Source organism: Triticum dicoccoides, chromosome 5B (assembly GCF_002162155.2).
Source record: "Triticum dicoccoides isolate Atlit2015 ecotype Zavitan chromosome 5B, WEW_v2.0, whole genome shotgun sequence".
In the NCBI taxonomy this organism is placed as follows: Eukaryota; Viridiplantae; Streptophyta; class Magnoliopsida; order Poales; family Poaceae; genus Triticum; species Triticum dicoccoides.
In genome coordinates this window covers 266504807-266510873 of record NC_041389.1, presented here as the reverse complement: position 1 = coordinate 266510873, position 6067 = coordinate 266504807, and the positions used below count along the sequence as shown (strand labels likewise).

The 6067-nt window shown below is 42.1% G+C and overlaps 1 long non-coding RNA gene across 2 annotated transcripts; it reads right to left on the bottom strand.

Moving 5' to 3' along the window:
• Window positions 1-2558: 2558 nt before the first annotated feature.
• On the bottom strand, window positions 2559-5400 carry LOC119305389. Of its 2 annotated transcripts, XR_005148653.1 has the most exons (5): window positions 5034-5400; window positions 4570-4855; window positions 4479-4494; window positions 4229-4387; window positions 2559-3623 (listed from the first exon to the last, which is right to left on the bottom strand). It is a non-coding gene; the product is annotated as an uncharacterized LOC119305389 (long non-coding RNA). The 2 variants fall into 2 exon arrangements; XR_005148654.1 differs by lacking the exon at window positions 4479-4494 and having other exon boundaries at window positions 4736-4855.
• Window positions 5401-6067: the final 667 nt, after the last annotated feature.

Here is a 6067-nt window from a genome sequence, read left to right as displayed (position 1 = left end):
CGCAAATGGGCCCAAATATTGGGCGAACAATTAACGGGCCAGATCTGGCTTCGGGCCATAAATGGGCCTTTATTAAGCAGGCCGTTATTGGGCTGGCCCACTAGTACCTGACTAGTAGACTGCCCGTGCGTTGCCACAAGCTTTTTAAAATTTGTACTTGTTGCATATATAAACACAATGCATGTCAAATTTAACAGAGTAACAAATGAAAAATAGTTGAAACCCACTCCACTTGCAATAATTTCAATAAAAATGTAATTCAGTGACTTGTAATATCAGATTTGATGCACAAAGTTAAAAAAGTGGTAAAAAAATATACGACTCTTTATCGTACACTGCATTGTAATTGACAGATAGCACTTGATGTCTTTCTAAGCTTAAGACCGATCGTCTCACGAAGCATGCCCATTGTTATTATCCATTAATTGAAGACAACACATGGAGGATTGTGTTCCCCAAAAACAAATGTTTCCAAGATACTACATCCATTGACTTGATTACATTGTGCAATTGCATGGCAAATTATTACATATGAAAAGGCACTCGGAGGTGACCATTTAGGAACTACTGCAAAAAAACACATATTTTGTACCATTTAGGGACCATGGGTGCATAAAATATTTCAACCATTCCCCATCTAATATCCATAGCTCAAAAACACATATTACATATGTAATTAAGGCCGTTATCCCTCACGGGTCGTCGACCTAATCTAACGTGCAGGTGGGATAGGGTACCCCTCATTCCTATAAATTCCTCTAGCTCTAGGCCGTTGTTCCTGCATGCCATTTTATTTTAGGCTCAAGGACCTCTAGCTCTAGGCCACCATGCTACAAGAGATGCAGAGAGTATACTCTTTAGGTGACGTTTTGTTCACTGGCTATCCTTGGATGGGCTGGGGACAGCCAATTTTCCTAGGGATTCCACTCGTTTGATTTGAGAGCGGGAGGGGACGAGGACAACCAGATACCTCCGAATATTCCTTCAAAAGTTGGTTGCCGCGAGCCGCGAAAATCTGGCGGATGAGGCCAGCCACCCGCGTGTGCTGCCCTCTGTTACGTGCACGAAACGTTTTTTCTCCTCTCAAACTCCCCAAGCGAACAGAAAATATCCCCAATCCTCTAAGTCACGATTTTTCTAAAACATGAATAGCAACGGCGATTTTGGATCGGGGCTCGGGGTGGCGAAATGTGAGGCCGGCTAGGGCGCGTTGGGCGACAGATCCAACCATGGGGCAGCAGTGGGGCAAGCCAGGTCGTGCTCGAGGCCGCCGATGTGATGGCATGAGAGGCAGTCCCTCTCCCCTCTTTGTTATATTTGTTCCCACTGACTTCATCTCTCATTGCTACAGACACTTTACGACGACCCAGAGCAAGGAAAATGAGTAGGCGTGTTGATCATGCCTGATGGATGCGTGCACATGTTGGTAGATGCACCTTTGCGTTGACTTGTGCTGTGTGCGTGAGTGTTTTTATCAAGGAAAGATCTGCAAGATGTTGTCCCGCTCTGATGTGTGTTCTTCATCGGAAGGCAAGTGATTTCGAGGGATCTCAGTGTGATGTATACACGTAACTGTACATGCATGGTGTATCAATTTCACATGTACCAATGTTGTAATTAATTAGTTTGGGCAAATATTGATTCTATGCATTTATTCTCCTCATTTACTTTAATGGAAAAAGATTTTCACTATAACCCATCTACATCATATCCATCCAACCAAACAAAAAGAGATGGCCATCCCATCAACCTCTAATCCTTACAACCAAACAAGAATCAAGGATATCCCCAACCACGTGGCTGAGGGTATCCCCAGCCAATCCCTCGTCGCCCTCGAACCAAACGCCACCTTAGTGTATGAGAAAGTGTGAAATTATCTAGGGGGGCTTAGTAAGTTGTTTTCCGCCATAGTGTTACTCCAATCAAAGTCGACTTATACAGTGTATAAGGCAAAGTATCATATGAAAATGGGATATCACAAGCTGATGTTCTTTGATTGTAGATGGTAACACTGTTGCGTGTAAATTTGGGCCTCTGTGTAATATGGACTTCAGGGATGATGAATTGATGATACGATGTTTTGAGGCGCATTTTCAGCAAAAGCCCGGACCTTTTTTTAGCATCTCTAATATAAATGCCCTCAATAAAAAGTGTCAGATTTAATAGGTGATAAGGCAAGTCTACAATAATAATATCTTAACAAGCTTCAACATTGCACACACAACTTCTGTTTCTATAAAGAAATGTTATATAGAGATGATACCAATATGACATAGAACGCTAAAGCAGAGCTCTTAAAAGTAAATAAATAAAATGGAAGGGGAATGCGATATGCTTAAATGAGGGTTGAAGAATAAATAAATAGTAGATGGTTGTATTATGTGGTTGCAGATATAAGGGAAAAACTTTCTGACTAAAAATCCAAGATGGTCTGACTTAGCTCACTGCTCCAAAATGTAAGTATGCATGCCTTTGTTGAACCCCCACTATGTTTGCAAGGCATAGAGTCAAGCAAACTCCAAAAAAAACAAGAACAGTCCATCCAACAATCTAAAAGATGGAGAGGATGTTATGTATTGTAATATGAATTAATTGCAACATTAATTAGTAAGACAATAAAATGTATGGTATTGATAAGAGAACAATTTCATGGATTGGTCTAAAGTGTTGCTATGCAAGCTCAGTTATCAATATAGTAACGCATCCGCTGCATTAGTTGAAAATTCCTGTAGCGAAATGGAACAGCCGAACTTAGTGGTGGGTATTGTGGTATAGTAGTAGCCTGATGATGATCTCAAAAGGCGCGTGATTTCCTTCATGCATGAGTTTCTTGATCATTGTACTACCTGAAACAGGCTGACATTAGAAAGATATCTATACAGAAACAGAGAGCAGATTGTTACCCTTGCTCAGATTTGACTTCTTCGCAAAGAAGATTGCCAGCAGTCAGATGGGCAAGCCCAAACTGGTTCAAGATCTAAACACACTGAGTACCCCTGCCACTGCCTCGCCCTCTTGCACCAGCAATGTAAGCCATGGACTGATCATCTCAAAGACTTCTACAGCTTCTATGGTGTATGAAAATCTCGGGCTTATGACCAAGATGAACTTGGTTAATAATGCAACTTATCATCTACTTCACCCTCAAGCTTAAGTAGAGTAGTAGACAAATTATCGTGAACTGCAGTAAGTAGAGTAGTAGACAAATTACCATCGACCTGGTTATGCATGCATGAGATGAGACGGATGGATTTTAGTAATACATGTACTTTATTTTGACCCAACCCTTTTGTCACACTCTGCGTGAACTTCTTACCAGAATGGTTATTCACATAAATCTCAACAATTGGTCGGACTTGCCATCTAGAAGCAATGCAACATGAAACCTCTGATAGTCCTTTCTGCGGGGAGGATAATCTAGTATTCCTTGAACAAATCATACATGATACATTTGATGGTCCTTATGCTCATATTGGTGTTGCCTTGGAAATTAGCATCCACTGCACCAATTTAGTGGATCTGCTAGTCTACGGAGCGATTCAGTTTGGCTATCTAGAAGATGATATAGAAACAAAGTCTCAAAAGCCAATCCATCAAATAATTACTTCTAAAATCTCTGCAATCTGCAAAACGGAAAAAAGTTTGAAAATATCAATGAAATATTATCTAACTACAAAATATTATCTATCAAAAGAAGATATTAACTATCTTAGAATCTTTCAGCGATAATGTACGTACAACAATTGCTATTAGAAAATATCCTACAATATAACTGATATTATTATTATTTCAGAATACCCCAAGACAGTACATAACTCATTATGAAGATTAACACTAAACATTACTAATATTATTATGTAACTTTTATATACTAAATGATAGTTTCAAGAAATCAGAAGATGTTTTTTCCTTCAATAATCTTAGTAAGACAAAACATCTTTTGGCATGGTACTTTTATTTACCAAAGAAAGAAAATACTCCGGTACTTTTGTCAGTTTCATTTGGATATTACCTAAAAGAATGCACATATTTAACATATATGGCATCACATTTGTGCAGAATCATTCAACAAAATGGTGTTCGAAGGAAGCAAGAATATCTGATCACAATCATGCCTCAACAGCAGAATCACATGATAGAAGACAAAGAGCTAGACAAAAGTTTTCTTTCATTCTTTGGCCTTTCATTTACCATAGAGCAAAAGCACAACCAGATGCCAAGAACATACCCAGTACAGAATGATACATATTGTGCATCCATTGCATGACTTAGGAGCACCATATGCCACACTAAACAAGCCTTGAAACCCAGAGTAACCGTCAGAATTTGGAAGACAACTAACTACGTCCCTTGCCTTTATGTACACCAAGGAGTTAATCCGTCAAGCCTGCAGAAACAAAACCATGATCGGAATAACAACATCAGTCCAGCTTATGTAGACTTTTATCTGCTGGAACATGGTTTCCTTCAACTCTTACTTGCAATTGTGATATCCTGTAAGGATACAAAACGTCTTAGTAAGATTGATAGAACACAGAGATCTGAATTATATATATCCAAAATATGTACCCTATCATTTGGAATTGTGAGTGTACCACAACTGGAGCGTTCGGTGGCAAGGGATATGTTCATCACGGAACAGTGGGATCTAGGAAGATGGAGGCTCTGGTGATGGAGCAGTGAGGGGCAAGGCCTGCCAAGACAACAGCAAACATGGGTTTATAGAGATTCTCACCTTGTACCCGATCTTCCTGCCTCCGCAAGCTTCTTGACCTATGTCTTCAGGATGCATCCTCTTCTTCCCCTCCTCTCCCATTCACGTGTGTGGTTCACTACTGTATATGCAGGTATGCAACTGTATGCACAAAATTCAAGTTCAGAACTTATAAATAAATGTTGCATTGCACGTGAACTCAAGAGATACATATTAGAAATTCAGAAATAGACAAACTTAATTTCTGGTTCAATCAACACACGAATTCGAAAAGGAACGGGAAGGGGGTGAAGCCGGAGTTAGAGGAGATGACATGGACCTTGATAACAAATCTCGCGACGGCGACGGTCATGTGAACGATCATGTTGAGCTTGCAGATGGTTACCCCTGCAAGTCTTCTGCTCTACCATCAGCAGCTGTCGCAAGCACAGGACGCGCGCCCCGCCATGTGCGGTCAAGCATTGCCACCCCCACTAGGTAGCCCGACAGCACGCCGTCCGCCGTCACCGTCGCCATGACTCATCCCACGGTGATGCATCAGATCGGGGGTGGCCTCTAGCACGGAAGAGAGGACTTGGCTGGAGATGGAGGGCCGGGGGGAGAGGATGGGCGGCGGCGGCGACGGTGGCATGTGCGCGTGTGGTTTTTGCCCTAGATGGTTCTGCACGTCTGGGAGATGTAGGAGAGAGGAGGAGGAACCGGTGGGGTGGGCTGGTTTTTCCGGTTCGTACTATTGAGTAGGCTGGACTGAAGATTGGTTGGGCCAAAAAAACGGAGGGGAGGTGATCGTGCGAAGGGATCGATTAGGGGAGGTGGGAAACGAACGAAGCGAACGAACAACCTACGTACTGAGACATTAGGAGTAGAGATTAAGTTCTATGGGCATTTGACTGGGCTGGCCTTTTTAACCTATATGGGCCTCTGTTGGGCCCAGCCACGTGTCGACGTATCATAGGCATGTCTCCTCCAATGGACGGGCGACATCTGGCCCACTGAGGAGCTGACAGGTGTTCCCTTCGGCCAATCAGAATTTTACATGTGAAAATTTCCCATTGGTCAGGGCTGTTAACGGGTTATCGGATCCAAAATCCGACCGGATAGCTTAACGGTGTTTCGTTACGGTGGATGCCACGTGTCGGTCACCCTTGATGAAAGCACTTCTGTGACGCGTGATTTATCGTCATGGAAGTGGACACTTCCGTGATGATAATTTTGGTAATGTCATGGAACACTTCTACGACAGCACATGTATGACTATCTTGATTCTGTCATAAGTTTGTCATGGATGTACATGCATGACAAAAAACGCGACCTACTGTGAAAAACACGTATCATCACAGAAGTGTATTTTTT